Genomic DNA, 22893 nt, shown 5'->3' with positions numbered 1-22893 from the left:
TATCTGTCACGTAATGAGCGTTCAATAAATATTTCTTGAAGAAATAATGGATTTGGGGGGTATGAGATACCAGGATAGAAGCCAGGCTGGGGGTCTTCATAAAGTTCCTGTGTCCTACAGAGGGCTTCTGGCATCAAGGGTGATGTGATGCATGTTGCCAAACTCCTTCTTTTCAAGTTTACAAACTCTGGAGAGGAAATTATAAGTTTTGCTCTTAGAGGGTAGTTTAAAAATTCAGTGGCTTGTTTTTAATTATGTGTGTGATATTTACGTCAGTACATACATACTCAGTGGATGTGTTTTGTGACAAAGACTCTCTCCTTGACCAAACATTACAGTCAGGCTCCTCTGAGCCCTCCTCTCAACTGTGTCTCGACCTTGGCCCCCATCCTGTCCCCAGGCCGCTTGACTCAGTTTAGCAAGAATCCCCCCACCCTTGATAACTGATCACCCCGATATCTGATCACCCTGGGTATCTGATCAAGTTCCTCATGCCCCACCCTTGCTATCTAAGTCCTTGTCCTGCCTTTAGCAAGAATCCTGTTAGATCAGTTTAGCAAGACTCTCCCCTACCCTTGACATTTCCTCTTAGTAATTTTCCATCCATTACCCCCACTCTGCTCCTTGACTAGAAATCCCCGCTTGTCTTTTTTTTTTTTTTGGCCACGCTGCATGGCTTGCAGGATCTTAGTTCCCGACCAGGGATAGAACCTGTGCCCCCTGCAGTGGAAGTGTGGATTCCCCCCAACTTGTCCTTGTTGTAGTAGGAGTTGAACCCCATCTCTTCCTCCTACTGCCAGAGTCATAACCCCCTTTGCAATAGTCTTGAATAAAGTATTTTTTACCGTTTTTTTCATTTTTTAAAATTGAAGTATAGTTGATTTACAATGTTGTGTTAGTTTTTCTTACCATTTTCACAAGTATCAGAATAATCTCTCTTTATAGGTAGGAATACAAAAATCTATCAGACAGGGTCCCAGCCTCAGTTCCAGTCAAGTGGGGAAATCAGTTGCCTAAACCAATAGCCAAATGCAAGATAATAAATATGGAAATAAAAGTATGGTCAAGCTGTCGTCAACACCCAGATGAGAAAGCAGTTAACACTGCCTGTGCGAATCAGAGAGTCCTTCAGACAGGAGTGACATGGGCTGGGCTTTGCAGGGTGAGTAGGAGTTCGTGCTTTCTGGAAGCTCAATAACTAACTTCAGAAGCATAATTTTTTTTCAGAAGTATAACTTTTGCACATTAAAAGATGGTTAAGGGACTTCCCTGGTGGCTCAGTGGATAAGAGTCCACGCTTCCAATGCAGGGGGCCCAGGTTTGATCCCTGGTCAGGGAACTAGATCCCACATGCATGCCACAACTAAGAGTTTGCACGCCGCAACGAAGGAGCTGGCGAGCCACAATTAAGGAGCCCGCCTGCTGCAACTAAGACCTGATGCAACCAAATAAATTAAAAAAAAAAAAGATGGTTCATAGATATGATCTTATGTTTGTAAAATACATGTACTTCCACAGAAAAAATTATAAGTCTAGAGGAATGTACTAATTAAAATTAATAGTAGTTATATCAGGGTAGCGGTTTAATGGGTGATTCTTACTTTTTCTTTAAATGTTTTGTACAGAACAGCACACACATCACCCTTCTAATTAGAAAAACATTAAGATAATTAACAAACTGTGTCAACACGTCCAATATGAGCTTTTGGTCCTGGAGCTCGGGTGGCAGAGACTTGTCAGATGTCTGTGAAGGCTCAGGGAGCAAAAGCAGAGCCCGTGTGGATGTGCAACATTTCAGGCCAAGGGAGCTGAGCGGCCTTCCAGCGGAAGACACTAGTGGGAAATTATGGAAATGTTCTGGGGGAACAGCGACGCTACCTGTTGGAGGAGTAGGCTGAGCCAGAAGATGGGGTCTGGGATTGCGGGGGCGGGGGGGGGGGCTTTGTTCCCTGACCTACAGGCTCAGGGGGCTCCACAGCAGAGCTTGGAGGGTGCGAGCCAATCAAGGAAGCTCTGTTTTCGACCGTGAGCCTCTCCTGCCCCACGTGCCCTAGGTCAAGATTCTCCCATGGGGCACAGCTCTGTCTGGATCCCAAGTCCCTTGACTGCACGCACGCCTTGGGTCACTCAGCGGCAGACACCTGCGTGTCTAGAAAACGGAAGCGTTTAATGAAAAAGAGGAAGGAGTGGGGAGGAACCGGAGGGGACAGGAATTCCCAGGAGGTCTGCAGGGAAGGCGAAGACGACTGAAACCCGCGCGCCGCGTGCATCTGTGAAAATGCTGCAGGTGCGGACGGGAGGCCCCCCCCGACAGACTCAGCACAGGGCTCCCCACAAGTCTCAGCCCTGGGCACACACAGAGCCCACTCCGGGGACGGGAAAAGGGGAAAACCTTAAGTCACGGCAGCAGAAGCAACGGAGGTGGCCCTAGCTGGCTTGTGTGTCGCCGTCCGTCCTCCACAGGGAGAAGGCCGCCCCCCCTGCCTGGGGTGGTTTCCATCCGACCCAGCGGATCGGGACCAAAGCGGGGCTCTCCCCACCGCTCCGTGCCCAGAAGCCCCCTCCCTTTCTCCGGGCGGTGGCGACTGTTCCCAGGTGAGCCGCTGGGTGGCGCTGTCGGCAGTAACGGAGGATGCCGCGGGCTCGCAGCGTCTGGAGAGGCGGCCTGGGGCTGGGCGTGGATCCTGGAGCTCCGCCGGGAAGACCGAGGCTCGTGGGGTTCCAGGGACCCACCCGCAGTCTGAATTCGAAACGAATACAAACCCCGGGCGCCAGCTCTTGGCTGGCTTCAGCGTGAGGCTCCAGAAGAGAGGGTCTGTCCAATCTACATACGACGAGAGGGCACGAACGGCGGTGGCTTGTTTGCGAGTCTCGGGGAAACTGGTCCCTTGAGATTATAGGATTTACTCGGGTTTCTCTGGCTCCGGAGTCCAGTAAGTACACTTGTTTCTCATTTCGTTTTTTGTTCGGTGAACAGTGTATGTTTGTTCAATAAATAAAAATGGGAAGGCGGGATCCACAGGGAAAAGAGAGAAGATAAGGTACACCTGAAGCAGGTAAACTGTGTGAGAGGTCAAGCCGCGTGATGCTGAGGCTGCCCTGGGAATAACTCCACCAGGTCTCTCTGGGCTGGAGAAGGAGTCCTGCCTCCATCACTCCCAGCCTGACCCTCGGTCAGTTTCCCTGTAAAATGGGCACACTGACCAATGCCCTGCCCATCTCAAAGGGAAAAAGGACACTAGGCAAGGACAGACTTTTTAAATTGTTGTGTGCTCAGTTAGTGTAAAGAATTATTAGTATCCTCACCCCAGTCATCATTACTGGCAAATCATTGCTCTGTGATCCACAAAACCTCCCTGAGGCAGCAGAGCAAAGACCACCAAACCCACATCCTGGCTGCTTCGGCTTTACACGGACATCAGGTTGGTGATAAGATTAAGCTCTGGTGTTTGCACTTTGCAGCCACATTTCCTGGTAATTTGTATGTCCGTAGTTTGAGGGGATTTCAACCTGGAGCCATATAGGGGCTGGGATCAAAAAAGTGGGAAGGGGTGCCTAGACGCAGGGACCTCTCCAGATACATGGACCCTCTTTCAGAGGTTACGATGCCATAAGATGCCCGCCAACCTCACCGCACCCCCGTCCTCTGCATGTGACCCTGTTGGCTGCATTTGCCCAGGTCCTTATAGTTCCCCTCTACCACCACCACCACTTGATGTGGGCAGCAAGCTATAAAAGTCAGAAGGAAAACTAGGCAGGGCGCACTCTTCCTGTGCAAATAATTTACGTGTTTGTAGCACTCTCTAGACTTTGCATTTCACTCACTCAGAAGAAGACAAATGGCCCCATTTCAAAAATGGGCAAAAGCCTTGGATAAACATTTCACAAAAGAAGGTATATGAATGGCCAATAAGAACATGAAAAAGTGTTTAACATCACTAGTCATCAGCAAATTAAAACCGTGATAAGATACAGCTGCCTACCCACTGGCCTGTTACACTAAAGGATGACCACAGCAGGTGCTGGTGAGGGTGCGGAGGGGCTGGAACTCACACACTGCTGGTGGGAGTGTAAAAAGGTATAACCACTTAGAAAACCAGTTTTGACAGTTGCTTGAAAAATTCAGTGTACACCTACAGGCGATCTAGCCATTCCGCTTTTAGGTATTTACTCAGTAGGAATTAAAATACTGATTCACACGAAGACTTGCGCTCAAGTGTTCATTGCAGCTTTCTTTATAATAGCCAAGAAATGGAAACAACCCAGGCTTCCATCCATGGTGAGTGAATAAAATAAAATGTGGTCTATTCAATGGAATACTACTCAGTAATAAAAAGAAAGTGAGCATGTACCTACAGAGACGAATCGACATACAAGAAGCCAGACAAGGGACTTCCCTGGTGGCTCAGTGGTTAAGAATCCGCCTGCCAGTGTAGCGGACACGGGTTCGAGCCCTGGTCCGGGAAGAGCCCACATGCCCTGGAGCAACTAAGTCCGTGAGCCACAACTACTGAGCCTGTGCTCTGGACCCCGTGCTCCGCAACAAGAGAAGCCACCACCACGAGAAGCCTGCACACCGCAACTAGAGAAAGCCCGCGCGCAGCAACGAAGACCCAGTGCAGCCAAAAATAAATAAATAAATTTATTTAAAAAAAAAAAGCCAGACAAAAAGGACCCCATACTATATGATTCCACGTATATAAAATTCTAGAAAATGTAGTTGAATCCATAGTTAGAGCCAAATCAGTGGTTGCCTGGGGCCGGGGGTGGTGTACAGAGAAAAGCAGCAGGGAGGGATTACACAGGGGCACAAGAAAACTTTGGGGAGTGATGGATGTTTTCATTATTTTGATTAATGTGATGGTTTCATTGTGCATATTCATGGGTCAAAATTTATCAAAGTGTATACGTTAAATACATGCAGTTTATTGTATGCCAATTGTACCTCAATAAAGCTGTTAATATTGTTTAATTTTTAAAAAGGAACAAACTCACAGGGAACTCCACTGTACAGTAGAAACTAACACAACATTGTAAAACAACTATACCTCAATTTAAAAAAGTTTTTTTAAAAAGGAACAAACTATCGGTTCCTTTTTTAAAAAGGAACAAACTATTTTCAAAATCATTATGTTGAATGCAAGGAACCAGACATAAAAGAGAATGCACCGTGTGGTTCCAGTAATCTAAAATTCTCAAAAATGAAAATGCTCAGTAACAAACAGCTTATCAGTGGTTGTCTGGGGTCAAGGGTGAAAGTAGGGATGAATTACAAAGGGGCACAAGGAAACTTTGGGGGGATGGAAGTATGTTCCCCGACCAGGGATGGAACCTGTGCCCCCTGCATTGGAAGTGTGGAATCTTAAGCACTGGACCTCCAGGGAAGTCCCAATGTAGGCATGTGTTGAAACTCATCAGCCTTATGGGTGATATGGAAAGCGTTTAGTGGTCTGGATAGAAGATCAAACCAGCCACAACATTCCCTTAACCCAAAGCCTAATCCAGAGCAAGGCCCTAACTCTCTTCATTTCTTTGAAGGCTGACAGATGAGGAGGCTGCCAAAGAAAAGTGAAGCTAGCAGAGACGGGTTCATGAGGTTGAAGGAAAGAAGCCGTCGCCACCACGTAAAAGTGCAGTGAAGCAGCAAGTGCTGATGTGGAAGCTGTAGAACTCAAGAGATCCAGCTCAGATAATTCACGAAGGTGGCTGTGTAACAAGGAAGACCCTTTGTATTCTATTACAAGTTAATCCCTAAAAGGATGTTTCCCAGAAGCTTAAATGATACATAATGGCCCATCTCTGGGAACCCTGCCCCCCAGGTAGTGAGCATTCAGCTAAAATACCTGTGTTTAGCTCCCAGGAAACATCCTGACCAAGCCCACCTGTGAATGGCTGCAGGAAGGAAGAAATTAACCTATCCCCTCTGGAGGCTGACTGAATCAGGACTTTACTCCCACCCCTTTCAGTATAAAAGAAGTCTGAATTCTAACTAGGGGAAGATGACTCCTTGGGACACGAGTCTACCATCTTCTGAAGCCAGCCAGGAGCCTTGCTGCTTGTGGCCCGCAGGCCCCAGATTGGGGAATATTCTGGTAAGGCCCGGGCAGCTGCTGGGACCACTTGTCCTGAGACTCTTTCCTTGAAAATTCCCTGAAGCAGCACTGGCTGCCCCTTGGCAAATGAAGCAGGGAATTGACATCTGGGAGCTGACAGGCTCAATACAGTAGGGTAAGTCACTCTGGTGTACAGCCAGAATTTTTATTTCCTCTGTTTTGGGCTTTTTTTTTCTCCAGAATAAGCCAGTTTGCTTTGTATTTGAGTGGGGTACCCTGTTGGAGAGAGGAATTAGTTGCTAGCCTTGTACCTGATCTGTGAACCAGTTCGTTTGTTTCTTTGGATGCTGCTAGCATTTGTGTGTGCCATTTGTGATTTGTTTCTCTGGTATTTCTGTCTTTAAAAATTGGGGAATGTTTCAACTAACCCTAAAGAAAGTCCTCTGGGGTGCATTTTGGATAAGTGGTCTGATGACAGTTACGAACCCATGACTGACAGGAAGATATTTTATTGTAACAATGTGTGACTACAGTACCTGTTAGGGTCTCCAGGAGTGGCTTAGGCAGGGTTATCTTGGTACCCTGTGCACCATGTACTGTCACCCTTGCTGTGTTAATTACATCGTTTGTGGTCTCCTGTATCATTGGCCTGGCCAAGGAGTCGCATTGCATGGGGGTTGGGTTGATGGTTCTTGTGATATGTAAAACCCCGAGACAAAACTTGAGGGTTTATTTAGGGTTTTCTGTTTGTTCTTTGGGTTTCTCATTTCATTTTGTTTTGGTACCATTTCTCCATTTACAGACTGATGTCAAATTGAGGAAAAGAACCAAAAAAACCTGTCTGCTCTTGTCCAAAAGTGGGACATTCCCAGGGAAAAGAGAAAGTTTCCACTTGGTTCCTAAAATCACCAAAAGGCCCATCCCAGAATTCAGCCCAGTTGGTTGATGCCAAGGCAAAAAGGCATCCTTTTAATGAATGGTTAGAGATGATCAATTGCTATTTATGGTTTCACGGTGGCCTTCGAGTGGCTCTATAGCTGTTCTGTGAAGACGTGAGGAAGAATGATGAAATCCTCTATGAGAAAGCATCTGTGCTCTTATATCAGGGTGGGAAAATGTCAGACAGTCGTCACCATATGGTAAAAGAAACCCAAGGGGAAATCTGTCATACAGGAAGAAAAGAAAGGGAACAAGGTTTAGGATATGGTGCCCCAACCTCTGGCCAGGCTGGCTGTCCCAGCTGCTCTAGCTGTTATGCCAATATACCCACCCCTCCCACTGCCTCTCGTTCCCATCCAGCCCCAATTCCCGACACTGGGGCTCAGGAAGCTGTGGTACTGGCTCCCCCTCCTTGTAGGGATCAATTAGAAAATCCTGTGTTAGTTCCTGGGACACAGGGACCTGGCCTGGTATCGTGATCTAAGACCCAATAGGGCACCCAGCGTGGGCCAGGAGCCGCTCCCAGGGCAGGGCGGTTTCCCTTCCGTCATTGTCCTATAGGGGCCTAAATGCAGTGTGAGCTTGGAATCCATAACAGCTACACTAAAGAACAGATTTTCAGTGTAGACGAAATGCCTTATATTGGAAGAAGGTGCCACCTAGGAATTTCATAGCTAGAGAGGAGAAGTCAATGCCTGGCTTCAAAGATTCTAAGGACAGGCAGACTCTCTTGTTAGGCTCATGCAGCTGGTGACTTTAAGCTGAAACCAATGCTCATATACCATTCCCAAATTCCTAGGACCCTTAAGAATTATGCTAAATCTACTCTGCCTGTGCTCTATAAATGGAACAACAAAGCCTGGGAGACAGCACATCTGTTTACAACATGGTTTACTGACTATTTTAAGCTCATGTTGAGACCTACTGTTCAGAATAAAAGATTCCTTTCAAAATAGTACTGCTCATTGACAATGCACCTGGTCACCCACCATCTGACGGAGACGGACAGTAACATTAATGTTGTTTTTATGCCTGTTAACACAATGCCTGCAGACTATGGATTGAGGAGTCTTTTTGACTTTCAAGTCTTACTATTTAAGAAATACATTTCATAAGGCTATAGCTGCCATAGATAAGAGATTCCTCTGATGGAACTGGGCAAAGTCCATTGAAAACCTTCTGGAAAGGATTCACCATTCTAGATGACATTAAGAACATCCATGATTCATGGGAAGAGGTCCAAATATCAACATGAACAGGAGTGTGGAAGAAGCTGAGTCCAGCCTTCATGGATGACTTGGAGGGGTTCGAGACTGCAGTGGAGAAAGTCACTGCAGATGTGGTGGAAAACGTAGGAGAACTAGAATTAGAAGTGCAGCCTAAGGATGTGACTAAATTGCTACAATCTCATGATAAACCTTGAATGGGTGAGGATTTGCTTTTTTTTTAATTAATTTATTTTTGGCTGAGTTGGGTCTTTGTTGCTGTGCGCATGGGCTTTCTCCAGTTGCGGCGAATAGGGACTACTCTTCATTGTGGTGCGCGGGCTTCTCATTGCAGTGGCTTCTCTTGTTGGAGAGCACAGGCTGTAGGCGCACGGGCTTCAGTGGTTGTGGCACGTGGACTCAGTAGTTATAGCTCGCGGGGTCTAGAGCACAGGCTCAGTAGTTGTGGCTCATGGGCTTAGCTGCTCTGCGGCATGTGGGATCTTCCTGGACCGGGGATCGAACCCGTGTCCCCTGCATTGGGAGGTGGATTCTCAACCACTGCGCCACCCGGGAAGCCCCAAGGATTTGCTTCTTATGGATGAGCAAAGAAAGTGTTCTCTTGAGATGGAATCTGTGAAGATTGTTGAAACAACAACAAAGGATTTAGGATATGACATCAACTTAGTTGATAAAGCAGTGGCAGGGTTTGAGAGGATTGACTCCAATTTTGAACGAAGTCCTACTTTGGGTAAAATGCTATCAAACAGCATTGCCTGCTACAGAGAAATCATTCATGAAAGGAAGAGGCAATGGATGAGGCACACTTCACTGTGGTCTTATTTTAAGCAATTGTCACGGCCACGCCAGCCTTCAGCAGCCACCACCCTGATCAGTCAGCAGCCTTCAACATTGAGGCGAGACCCTCCACCAGCAAAAAGATTGTGATTTGCTGAAGGTTCAGATGAAGGTTAGCATTTTTTTAGCAAGAAAGTATTTTTTAGTTAGGGTATGTACATTGTTTTATTTTATTATTATTATTTTCTCTTCTGCCTGAGCTGCATGGCTTGTGGGATCTTGGTTCCCCAACCAGGGCTTGAACTCAGGGCCCCGGCAGTGAGAGCACAGAGTCCTCACCACTGGACCGCCAGGGAACTCCCTGTACATTGTTTTAAACTTAATGCTGTTGCACGTATAACAGACTGCAGTATAGCATAAACATAACTTTTATACGCACCGGGATACAAATTCATGTGACTTGCTTTATTGCAGTATTCGCTCTATTGTGGTGGCCAGGAACCAAACACACAGTACCCTGAAGTATGCCTGTACTAGTTTTGGTGTAATCGGTTGCTCATACTGTAGTTAGTGATGGGCAAAAGCACTAAACCTGAGACCCAGGGCTGAGTTTCAGTTCCTGCTCTTCCCCTGGTTCTGTGTCACTCTACACTTTGAGCCTGGTTATCGTCCTAGTCAATTCAGAATCAATAACAAGGATACCGTAGATTGGGTAGCTTACCCAACATTTACTTCTCACATTTCTGGAGGCTGGAAACCCAAGACCAAGGTGCCAGCAGATCCAGTGTCTGGGTGAGAGCTGCCTTGTCACTGTGTCCTCACGTGCTGGAGAGAGGGTTCTGATCTTTCTCCTGTGAGGACACTCAACCCATCATGGGGGCCCCAATCTCATAATTTTATATAAACTTAATTATCTCCCAAAGACCCCACCACCTAATACCATCCAATGGGGGTAAGGACTTCAACATATGAATTTGGGGGGTGGAGGGAGGAACATAAGAGTTGTCTTTTAAAAAATAGCATGAAAATACTACTTGCCTCCCAAGTTTGTTTAAAGGGTCAAGCGTGTACAGAGCACCCAGTGCCGGGCAAGGCCCAGAGAAGAGTCAATAAATAAATACCAGTGTCTTCTCTGACCACACTTTTCCCACCCCATTGTCCCACTTGACAATGGACCATCCCCTCCGTCAAATGGACTTGGAGTGCCTGCCCGCAGGGTTGCTGCAGGAATCATATGGGAGTGTGTTTGGAGAGGCTTTGTAAACCAAAGCAGCACGTGAGGGCTGTCATTAGCGGGTCAGGGCCTGTCTCAGGACAGTGTGCGCCGTGGGTTCCTCTAGGGAGGCTCAAATCGGGGCGCCCCAGGACTCACTGCACTCACGTGGACGGATAGAGAGCGGCGGAGAGACTTGTCCACACTGCTGACCTCAGGCCCACACATTACCTATGGCCAAAGAGTTGGGGCTTTATAAAGCTCAGACTCCAAGGTAGAGAAAGGCATGTGACTCTACAGTCAGGAGACGCTGAGGTCACTGCATGGGCCAAAGATACAGAGAGGAAGCAAAAATGCCAAAAATAAAAGACCCTTACTAACCACTTCCGAAGAAAGCAGCAGAGTTTCGCTGCGCTGTGAGGTTTGCGCGCCCTGCCCTGAGCTGTCCAGGGGCTCTGCCCTCGGGTCTTCCTGAAATGGGAGCCGGGCTGGGCAGGCTCAGGTCCGGTAAGCATGCAACCCTCTGAAATCATGTCCTGGCAGCAGGCGAGGAAATACGCAAACAGGGAGGGAAAGAGGAAAGAAAACAACCATGACTTGGTCACATCATGCCACAGGTCCCTGTGTGCAGAGTTTGGCTCTCTGAGAATTTTGTCTCAAAATCTTATTTTCCTTTTTCCCCACCTGTATTCCTTTATTCCCAAATACCTGGACAAAGCCATAAATGAATACATTTGAAAAGCAGGCTATACAGCAACGGAACCGAGTGCAGAACAGCTATATAAATCAATATGAATCAGCGTCAGGTGTATAACCTTGAACCAAAAAATATGTCACAAAACTAGGATGTACACCATTCTAATAAACCTCAAAATAAATAGGACTGAACAATTACCATTTACAGATTCATAATTCACAGCAATACTATTTTTAAAAAGGTAAAATAGTGATAGAAGTTCAACTTTGAATATTTATTACCTCTGGGAGGGAGGGGGTAGATAGGGAAAAAGTATACAGGTGATGCACTTCCATGGCTAACACTTATTCCTGGGTGGGTAGTGGGGTCACAAACTCACGTCATTATCGTGTTCCATCACCTACGTGTTTCACATACTCTCTTAAAATCTGGATTCCTTCTATGCGATTTTCCTATAATATTTTCCACAGAAGTGAATATAAACATATTAAAGAATTTTGAAAAATTAAAAGGGAGAAAATCTTCCACAGTCCTACTATTTCAGCTTTCCCTCTGCAATGGGTCTCCTTTTTACCCGGTCATAATCACACTGTACATAATTCTGCTTTCTGTTCTTAATTTGGAAAACTGTTTATAATAGTACCTGAAAATCTTCAAAATCATCCTTCTTCATGGCCACATAGTGGAATATCTATACTTAATGAAAATTCCAAGAATATCAATGACTTCTGTATAGTATACATAAACTTAAAAGAAAATAATTATGCTGTTGTATGAGTCTCCTAGGGTTGCCATGTCAAATTACCACAAACTGGACTGAAAACAGTAGAAATGTATTCATTCACAGTTCTGGAGATCAGAAGTCCAAAATCAAGGTGTCAGCGGGTCCATGCTCCCGTCAAAGGATCTAGGAAAGAATCCTTCCTTGTTTCCCTCGTAGCTTCTGGTGATTCCCGGCAGTCTTGGATTCCTCAGTTTGTAGCTGGTCACTCTCATCTCCTCCTCTGTCTTCTTATCTTCATATCCCCTTCTTCTCAGTGTGTCTCTGTGTATCCTCCTCTTCTTCTTTTTCTTTTTTCCTGGCTGTGTGGTGCGGCTCGTGGGATCTTAGTTCCCCGACCAGGGATCGAACCCAGGCCCACAGCAGTGAAAGCACCGAGTCCTAACCACTGGACCACCAGGGAATCCCCTTCCTCTTCTTATAAAGGCACCAGTCATTGGATTTGGGGGGGCCAACCCTAATCCAGTAGGATCTCAACCTAATTACATCTGCAAAGACCCTCCTTCCAAATAAGGTCACACTCTGAGGTTCTGGAAGGACATGAATTTTGGGAGATACTATTTGACCCACTCCGGCTGCCTTCTTCAAAACTCTGAAATGCCAAACACTGGCTTTTAAACAAGGTGTCAATGGGCTGCCACAAGCCAACGAACCCAAGTGCGCTGGCTGTGGCCTCTTAATCATATCGTAGAAAGTTGGCACCAGAAGAGACCTTGGAAATCTGTCCAAACTTCTCATTTCATCAATGAGGAATTTGAGAGTCAGTAGAGAGGTGATTCATCCCAGGAGACTCCAGTTTCCAGGTATAGTCAAGGAGTCTGCCTCAGGCCATTGTTAACTGGGCCCAGAATAAACTCCAGCCTCCATCTCAAAGAGCTATTTCAGGATTGTGTTATTTACCTACTGCCAAGTAACATTAGCACACCATTCCTTAAAACACATCTACTATCGCACAGCCGCTCTGGGTCAGGAATCTGGACACAGCTTTGCTGTCCGCTGCTCGGGGTCTCTCACAAGGCTGTAGTTGGCCAAGGTTGAGGTCTTGTCTGAAGGCTCAGCTCGGGGAGGATCCGCTTCCAAACTCACTTCTGTGGTTGTCAGCAGGATTCAGTTCCTTTGGGGCTGTTGGACTGCTGAGGGCCTTAGATCCTAGCTGGCTTCTGGCTGGAAGCTACCCTCAGTTTCTTGACTTAAGCAATAGAAATTAATTTTTTCACAGTTCTGGAGCCTGGAACTCTGAGATCAAGGTGTCAGAAATGTTGGTTTCTTCTGAGGCCTCTCTCCTTGGCTTACGGATGGTCACTAAATTAGGTTCCTGAACCCAATTCTAATTAGGGGGGGCGGTGGTCCCGCATACCACCAAACAATCCTCAGACACCACCAGGGTATCTTACAATTCAACTCAATTCTAACATGTCTACCCAGAGATAGCATCAGATCCCACAGGTTAAGGATTCAGTCCTACAAGACTGCCCCTCTCCCCCACTTCAGACACAGTTAATTTGCTAGAGCAGCTCACAGAACTCAGAGAAACATTTTACTTACTAGAGGACTGACTTGTTGCAAAAGAATGTAACTCAAGAACAGCCAGGTGGAAGAGATGCACAGGGCAAGGTATATGGGAAGAGATGGGGCACTTCCATGCCCTCTCCAGGCACACGGCTCTCCCTGAATTTCCTCGTGTGCACCAACCCAGAAGCTTTCCAAACTCCAACGCTTTGGGTTTTTTGGATACTTCATTACATAGGCATGGTTGATTAAATCATTGGTGCCGGCAACTGATCCAACCTCCAGCCCCACCCACCTCCCCAGGGGTTGGGGGCAAGACTGAAAGTTCCAACCCTCCAGTCACTTGGTTGGTCTCCCTGGCAACCAGCCCCCATCCTTAGGTGGGATCCAAAAGTCACCTCATTCACATTTATCACTCTCAACCCTTAGGAAGTTCCGAGGGTTTGGGGAGCTGTGAGTCAGGAACTGTGGACAGAGACCAAATATATACGAGGAATATATTTTGGTAATCTGGGTGACCAAATATGTAGTTTTTATATATCACAGTATCACAGTCTCCTTTTCACCGTGTGCTCATGTGGTCTTTTCCCCTCTGTGTCCTCTGCCTGGTCTCCACATTTTTTCTTCTTATAAGGACAGCAGTGAGATTGGATGAGGGCCCACCCTAAAGGCCTCATTCTAACTCAGTCACCCCTTTGAAGACCTTATCTCCAAATATGGTCACACTCTGAGATATGGGGGCTTCAACAGATGAATTTGGGAAGGGGCACAATTCAGCCCATAGCGGGGACCTGGCCTCATTTCGCAGCCCTTACCACCCCCTGGCTCTCACCAGAACCCCGGCCCCAGTGTCAGCCTGACAGGATGGCTGGACCAGCAGCCCTGGAGCTCAGGGAAGACCCTTCCCCTGGGGGTGAGTCCAGCGTACTCTGGAGGTCAGCCCCAGTGCCCAGGGCCCGCAGGGGACACCTCTGGACAGCTGTTTATCCTCAACCACAAATTCCCACTCACTCGTAGGGGCCGCTCCCCTCACACCCCGGCCCTCCCTGAACTGCTGCTGAACGCGGCCCCCAGCTCCGTGCCGCTCGCTGGCCCACCAGGGACCCTCATCCCCCGCCCCCGCAGGTCTGTGCAGCAAGCGATTGTGTAGAGCTCCTTGGAATGCATTCTTCATGGGATTCCCCAAGGACACACCCTCCTGGTCTCCCTTCTCTTTACCACCAAGAACTAGCTCACTGCTTGAGGACTAGTAAGGGCACCACTGCATCCAGACTGACTCATCCCTTTTTTTTTGCGGTACGCGGGCCTCTCACTGCTGTGGCCTCTCCCGTTGTGGAGCACAGGCTCCGGACGCGCAGGCTCAGTGGCCATGGCTCACGGGCCCAGCCGCTCCGTGGCATGTGGGATCTTCCCGGACCGGGGCACGAACCCATGTCCCCTGCATCGGCAGGCGGACTCTCAACCACTGCGCCACCAGGGAAGCCCCCCCCCTTTTTTTTTTTATTCCTTTTTTTGACTGCACTGCATGGCATGTGGGATCTTAGCTCCCCAGTCAGGGATTGAACCCACGCCCCCTGTGTTGGAAGCATAGAGCCTTAACCACTGGACCACCAGGGAAGTCCCCAGACGGGCTCATCCCTGAGATCAAATGTTCCAGCCTTGCTGTGAGGACAAAAATGTGTTCATCAAGAAATTATATATATATATATATATATATATATATATATATATATGTAACTGAATCACTTTGCTGTACACCTGAAACTACGACATTGCAAGTGAAGTATACTTCAAGTTTAAAAAATGGTTAGAATTTTTTTTTAATTAAAAAATAAAAAGAAATTATGAACAACAAGGTCCTACTATGTAGCACAGGGAACTATATTCAATAAGCTATGATAAACCATAATGGAAAAGAATCTGAAAAATAATGTATATACATGTATAACTGAATTACTTCACTGTACAGCAGAAATTAACACAGCATTGTAAATCAACTATACTTCAATAAAATAAATTTAAGAAAAATAAAAAGGACGTTATGGAACCAAAGCAGGGAGGATGGTGCCATCATTAGAGGAAAATCCTGCAGGTCCCATAGGTGCTGCCTGGCCAGATAGCCTTCAGAACTGCCTTCTGCTGACCGAAAGAATGTCTCCATCACTCTGATGACAGTTTTCTTTCTCTGTGTGGGCGATGAGAACTACTCACTTCTATGGCCAGAATCTTCCAGAACTGAGCAGAAGTTATCCCTTTCTTTAAGGCTTACATGCTCTATTTCTCCCAACTCCTCACCACCCTCTTAGTTTCTCCCCAACACTGAGGCCAAGTATTAGTTACCACTTCATCATAATCCCTGAATTGTTTTTTCTTCTAATAGAGAAATAGTTCTCTGAGCCAGACTCTTCTCAAAAACGGGAAAAGGACCTCAGAGCCGCCAACTCAGGGAATCCTCTGATGGACTCTGACATGACAAAGACAGTGTATGAAATGCAGAAGGGGGCTCACGACGTGGTTGTGTACCTTTGTGCGTTCACCTCCTCATGTCTGTGAATGGCTCCCCCCAGGGTCGTGCAGTGAACCATCTGCACAGCTGTTCAGTGTATCCTGGAGAAAAGATAAGATACAGCAAGAAGGATACAGATGTGGCCAGCGGACGATGGCCCCCAAATGGGGCTGGGAAAGTGCACTAAGGCTGACAAAGGAGCCCTTTCAGCTTTACTAGGATAGAGAAGAAGAATGAGGAGGCCTTGGGCTGGCAAAGCACAGAAGGAAGTGAAGGCCTTTAACTCCTTCCTCCTTTCATTTTCACCAAAGCGCGTGAAGCTCAGAGGGGAGGGGCAAAGCAAGCATCAGGGGGCCTCTGATGTGCAAGGTTAGGGATGGGCACCTTGACCTTGTTCGTGCAGGGGCTGGCGCCGCCGAGGACTCCGGACTCGGGAGTGAGCCCGGCACAACTGGCCTCCCTGGGTGAGGCCTCACCTCCACACTTTCTGTCACAGTGAGAAGCAAGTTTCTGGACAGTAAGAGACAGAGACCAAATGGCTTTGTGTTCCCTTTATTTCCTGACCTCCCGACTCTCCCTGGGCCACAGGGTGAACCTTGATGGGCGCCCAGGACCTGCAGCGAAACTCAGGGGCAGCACACCAGAGAGTGGCTTGGAGCCCCTCTGTCCTTCCCCTGGGGCAGGAAGGGGGCCCACAGAGATGCGCTACTGTAATTCTGCTGCATCTGTAATACTGAAGGGCAAGTGTCCTGGGTTTGAACTGTCCAACAGAAACAATAAAATGCCAGTGAACTTCGTAGACCCAGAGGGGCTCCTGCAAGAGATCCTGCCGGCAGGAGGCAAGGCGTTCCCCCTTCTCTGCCTGGCACGTTTGCTGGGAAAGGGGAACGCAAACCGTGTGAGGGTCCAGACTAGACAGGGGTCCAGCTTAGCTCCGTCTGCCCCCGGAGGAGAGAAGCTTATTGCACAGTGAGAGCCGTGGCCTGGAGCGGGGGGGGGGGGGGGGGGGGGGGGCGGTGAGCGGCCAGGGGGCTCCCGGGGCAAGTCCACGGACTTATTCAGAGGAGGGGCTGGGATGAGCACCACGTGCAGGGACAGAAACGGGGTCCTGGAAAGGGACAGAGGTGAGCAGGGCACCGTCCCTCCCTCCCAGGGCTCCCAGTGTACTTACCCCGAATGACCATTAGCTCCAGTAGCTCAGGAGGGTGAGGTCCTTACCGCCACGGGATCAATAAATGCTTCAGGGAAGAGGTGCGTTTATTCTTAGCCTGGAACTCAAGTGGAAATAAAGAGGGGGAGACCATTAGAAGCAGAGGGCGCTGCGAAGACAAATTCCAAGTTCCAAAGGCATGACAGGGAAAGAGCGTATGTAGAAATTCTTCGAAACGGGAGCCGTGCTGGGTCTACCATCACCCCAGCGCTTCCCCTGCTGAGTCCTCTCCCCCAGGCCCCTGGCCACACCCAGCCCTCCTCAGGATGTGCCTGCCTCGTCCCTGGGCCCAAAGCTTTGTTCCTGCTGTTCCCTGCCTGGAGGGATCTGGGGCCTCTGCTCCCCAAGTCCCCTCCTCCTGTTCAGACTCTACTGTCTTTCAAAGTCTAACTCCGAGGTCACTTTGGTAAAGCTGTCCCAGATTCTCTCAGTCAGAACCCTCGTCCTGCTTTCCTTCTCCCCATCCTTTGCTGGACACGGACGTGTATGTGTGTGTGTGTGTGTGTGTGACGTGTGTGTGTGTGTGGTGTGTACACGTGTGTATTTGTGTGTGTTGAAGTACAGTTCATCTGGCTCCCTGGTAAAATGCCACCAGCCGGTTGGGCTGCGCTCTGGGGCCCCCCTGCTTTCTGCCCGCCACCTCCTCCCGGCCCCTGGCTCTAGGAGGGCCCTTGGTGGCGCTGGTTACTGCTCCCGACTGATTTGCTGAATCGCAGCCAAATGAGCAGATTCCATGTCCCGGCTTTAGTGCTGACTGGCTCTGGGTCCTTGGACAGGTTACCTCACTGTTCTGCCTCAGTTTCCTAATCTGTTTAAAGATCTTACAGGGTCGATGTAAAGACTCAATGACATTGTGCACTGAAAGTGCACGTAGACTCTTATTATCTTTCTTTTGTCCTTGTCTCGCTGCTTGCAGGATCTTAGTTCTCTGATCAGGGATTGAACCTAGGCCCTTGGCAGTGAAAATGCGGAGTCCTAACCACTGGATTGCCGGGGAATTCCCTACTATTATCATTTATATTTACTTGTTATGTATGTATAACATATATTTTAAAATCTGTCTTTGCGAATTCCAAAGTCCCTTTCCCCTGGAACCCAGAGATAAGAGTTTGCTTCAAGGACTGCCGTTGAGCAGAAGAGGCTGGCCTGTCCTCGGGCTCACAGTGACCTGGGAGTGTTCTGGAAAGACAAAGGCATGCCTGTCATCCTCTTTGCAGCTCAAACCACAGGTCAGGCTTTTAGAAATCCATAAAATATTTAAGGCAAGGCCTTTGTTACACCACAGCTGGTCAACATTACTATAAATAAATGAACATATTATTCATAACAATAAAGGGGGTGAGAGACAGGTGACTTGATTGTGTAGCCCTAACCCAACCCTAATACAGAGAAGGGAGAAGGTCAAGTGATTTAATGAAGAGTCTGGACATTAGGAATTTGAGAAAAAAGACTCTTTTGCCTTTAGAGAAACCATCCATTGGGCTTCCTTGGTGGCGCAGTGGTTGAGAGTCCGCCTGCCGATGCAGGGGGACACGGGTTTGTGCCCCGGTCTGGGAGGATCCCACGTGCCGTGGAGCAGCTGGGCCCGTGAGCCATGGCCGCTGAGCCTGCGTGTCTAGAGCCTGTGCTCCACAACGGGAGAGGCCACAACAGTGAGAGGCCCACGTACCGCAAAAAAAAAAAAAAAAAAAAAATAGAGAAACCATCCATGAGCGCACTGCTTGTGGAGAAAATGGCCCTTGGGTCTTGGTGGGGAGGGCTGTCCCCCATCCCACCCCAGGCACTGCACTGCTCTGGGTTGGATCCATTCTGGAGGCCATGCTTTCAGGGAGATAGTGGTAAATGGTAAGAAACCCGACCAGGATGAGGTCAGGTCTGGGAACCGAATCCCAAGAGCATGAGCTGATGGAATCGAGGCCATTTGGCCCAAATCAAAGGATGTGGCGGCCTCACCTGGGCAGAAAGTGATACTTGAACCTGGGTGGGCGGGGCAAGTAGGACAGAGATCTAACTCTGTATTCAGATGTCAGGGAGACCTGGTGAGGTAGCAAGCATCCTAGCACCCTCACTGTTCAGGCAGAAGGCCAGTGACCACCAGCCAGGGTTCAAGTTACCTATAGAAAGTACTACTGCCTTGTAACCTTTGGCAGTGGATGTATGGGCTATTGTAAACAGTCTCCCTCCGGGAGAACAGAGAGCCTGTCGAGACCCTCTCTGTATTCCCAACATCCAGGAGGGTACCTGGCACGTACAAGGCCCTCAGTCACGTTGAGGTGCCTTTCAATTTTAAGATTACTTAGACTCTTTCAAGGACAATAAAAGTAAATAATAATGCTACTGGACTTCCCTGGTGGTCCAACGGTTAGGACTCCATGCTTCCACTGCAGGGGGCATGGGTTCGATCCCTGGTTGGGGATCCCGCATGCCATGCAATGTGGCCAAAAAAAAAAAAATGCTACTAAGAGAGACCTCACCAAAAAGACTCCACTAATGTGGATGTAGAAATATCCTCTAAACACCCTTTCTTCATTTATGCAGCAAATACCCCATCACAAAAGGCACAAGAGGTCGGTTGTAACCACCAGCATGTTTTTGACCTGGGAGTAACACATTTTCCACATATTCAGAACCAGCGACAATTTCTCTACTAGTAAGACTAGCCCAAGGGAAGTCCCTGAGGGTAGACTGTAAAGCAATGCTGAGCAGGCTTTTCACGTTTCCTCTCTTCTTGCCATTAATTAGTTTTTACTATTAAGCTCTGTGAAAAATACTACTATCACCCCCTGCATAATTATCTAAAGCACAAAAACATTCCAGATTTAGGAGCAGGGAGAAAGAGGCTGGGGAAAGAAATGGCAGGGTCTCATAATAATGAGGATCTGTGGAGGCCACTACTTGGCTGGAAGCTTTCCCTGGTGTTATGGGCTGAATCGTGTGTTCCCCCCGCCACCCAATATTCATATGTTGAAGCCCTAATCCCCAGTGCTTTTTTAAAATTTTATTTATTTTTTGCTGTGTTGGGTCTTCGTTTCTGTGTGAGGGCTTTCTCTAGTTGCGGCGAGTGGGGGCCCCTCTTCATCGCGGTGCGCGGGCCTTTCACTGTTGTGGCCTCTCCTGTTGCGGAGTACAGGCTCCAGATGCGCAGGCTCAGCAGTTGTGGCTCACAGGCCCAGTTGCTCCGCGGCATGTGGGATCCTCCCAGACCAGGGCTCGAACCCGTGTCCCCTGCATCGGCAGGCGGACTCTCAACCACTGCGCCACCAGGGAAGCCCTCCCCAGTACTTCTGGATGTGACTGTGTTTGGAGATAGAGCCCTTAAAGATGTGATTAACTTAAAATGAAGCCAGGCCTTGAGCGTGGGCCCTAATCCAACCTGACCTGTGTACTTATAAGAAGGTGAAATTGGAACACAGAGAGACACCAGTGGTGCTCAAGCACAGAGGAGGGACCACCACAGGGCTGAGAGAGACGGCGGCCATCTGCAAGTCCAGGATGGAGGCCTCAGAAGAAACCAACCCTGCTGACGCCTTGATCTCAGACCTCCAGCCTCCAGAACTGTGTGAACACAAATTTCTGTTGTTGAAGCCCCCGAGTCTGTGGTTCTCTCAGCCTACTGTTGCAGTAGGCTGAGCAGACGAATGTACCTGGGATACTCCCTCTCACCCTCATAAGCACTCTGATTATTTTGCAGAAGAAATCGAGGCTCACAGACATCAGTTAACCTGTCCCAGTTCTCACAGTGAGTGAGTGTCAGAGCCTGGATCTGGTGTCAGGTTTGTGGGTGGCAAAACTCACATTCTGGGCTTCCCTGGTGGCGCAGTGGTTAAGAATCCGCCTGCCAATGCAGGGGACACGGGTTCGAGCCCTGGTCCGGGAAGATCCCACATGCCATAGAGCAACTAAGCCTGTGCGCCACAACTACTGAGCCCGCGAGCCACAACTACTGAAGCCCGCGTGCCTAGAGCCCGTGCTCCGCAACAAGAGAAGCCACCACAGTGAGAAGCCCACGCACCGCAACAAAGAGTAGCCCCTGCTCGCTGCAACTAGAGAAAGCCTGTGCGCAGCAACGAAGACCCAATGCAGCCACAAAAAAAAAAAGAAAAAGAAAAGTGAACCCTAATATAAACCGTGGACTCTGAGCAATAATGATGTTCAAATGTAGATTCATCACTTGTAGCAAATGTACCATCTGGTGGGGGATGGTGGTAGCGGGGGAAGCTGTATGCTTGCCGGGGGCAGGGAATATATGGGAAATCTCTGTACCTTCCCATCAATTTTGCTGTGAACCTCAACAGGCTCTACAAAACTGTCTATTAAAAAAACAACTGAGGAGTTCCCTGGCGGTCCAGTGGTTAGGACTTGGCGCTCTCACTGCCGTGGCCCCGGGTTCAATCCCTGGTCCGGAAACTAAGATCCTGCAAGCCCTGTGGCACAGCCAAAAGTAAAAAATACATTTTAAAAACCTGAAGAAATCTTCAGGGCAACCTTGGTAGGTGTGTCTCGAACGTGTTCCCTTGCCTGGGAGGGCTTCTGCAGCATGAGTGCCTCACTCGTGCCACCTACGAAGGAGCTGCACCTCCAAGCCCCTCCCAGTGTTGGGCTCCCCTGGGGCACCTGGAACCTGGGAGGCCAGGACAACGTGGAGTCTCCATGTGCGCACAACCCCACAGCAGTCCTGCCCTGACCCACTTCGTTCAGCTGAGCAAGATTGGGATTTGCAAAAGGAACTTGCCTGGAGAAATGAAATTAAAAAGAGAGAGCACAGCTGAACCCAGAACTCCAACCGATACAGGAAGGATCTTGAGCTAGGCCAGGTTGGGACAGATGAGACCTTGTGGGGTGGATGAATGTCAGCAAGGACCCCGACATCAGAGAAGCGGGGAGGCAGCTGTACGTGAGGCAGGGAAGGAGAGAGGAGAAGTCGGGGCGACATGAAATCCAGCACGGTGGGGTCGGCAAAGAACATCTTATGGAAGGAGATGCCTCGGGTTCTGGATGGCTTTCTGCAAGGTACAGCTCTCTTCCACCTCATGGCCTCCAGCTGCCCATCCTCGCGGTCTGTTCCTAAATCTCCAGGAGGGTTTACTAAACTCACCAGATTCAGTGTGAGCTTCAGAAATGGAACAAGGGTGGTGGATCTTCCCTGGCGGTCCAGTGGTTAAGACCTCGTGCTTCCACTGCAGGGGGTGAGGGTTTGATCCCTGGTCAGGTCACTAAGATCCCCCGTGCCTCACGGTGTGGCCAAAATAAATACATAAATACATAAATAAAATAATAAAGGAGTTGAACAAGGGTGGAGTTTTACGTCTTCAGAAAGCAAGCACGTCCTCCTCCCGCAGTATCCTCCTTCATCTGGAGATTTGCAACATCTAGGGACACCTTTAACATCCAAAGACCGTCAAAATGGAAGTTTTCCATTCATTTTACCTGAATCTAAAGGGAGGTGAGGTCCCAGGTGAAAACCTAAGGTGCAAGAAAATAGCAAAGCGTAAAAAGGAGCAAGGATATTTTTGCTAACAGCATAGATATTTTTGCCTTGATTAACTCAGGCTTGTCTCAGACACACAGACCCTAGTTCCCCTCTTGCCCCTGGGCATGAGCTGATGTGCCTGTTCATGGCAACGGCTGGCTGCAGGCTCGAGCTCAGCCTGTCCTCCTGCCCTTAGCTTCCTGATGGACCTCTGGCCCAGCGCTACCAGCAGATTGCTGACAGCTAGAAGCCGGCCTCCTACAGGTCACATTCACTCTGCTGGCACGAGGCACCGTTCTTTTTTTTTTTTAAACTTTATTTTTGGCTGCGTTGGGTCTTTGTTGCTGTGCCCAGGCTTTCTCTAGTTGTGACGAGTGGGGGCTACTCTTCGTTGCGGTGCGCAGTCTTCTTATTGCGGTGGCTTCTCTTGTTGTGGAGCACGGGCTCTAGGCATGTGGGCTTCAGTAGTTGTGGCACACGGGCTTCAGTAGTTGTGGCACACGGGCTCAGTA

The 22893-nt window shown here is 48.6% G+C and overlaps 1 protein-coding gene across 1 annotated transcript in view; it reads left to right on the top strand.

The window, feature by feature from the left end:
• The first annotated feature begins 2656 nt into the window (after positions 1-2656).
• Positions 2657-22893, top strand: part of CTSB (cathepsin B) — a 65060-nt gene continuing 44823 nt past the window's right edge. Inside the window, exons 1-2 of the transcript XR_004350221.1 lie at positions 2657-2933; positions 5539-6228. The gene's annotated coding sequence lies outside the window, so the exon portion shown is untranslated. The remainder of the gene's footprint in view (positions 2934-5538; positions 6229-22893) is intronic.

The sequence above is a fragment of the Phocoena sinus genome, chromosome 6 (assembly GCF_008692025.1).
Source record: "Phocoena sinus isolate mPhoSin1 chromosome 6, mPhoSin1.pri, whole genome shotgun sequence".
In the NCBI taxonomy this organism is placed as follows: domain Eukaryota; kingdom Metazoa; phylum Chordata; class Mammalia; order Artiodactyla; family Phocoenidae; genus Phocoena; species Phocoena sinus.
This window is presented reverse-complemented; position numbering and strand designations above follow the sequence as displayed.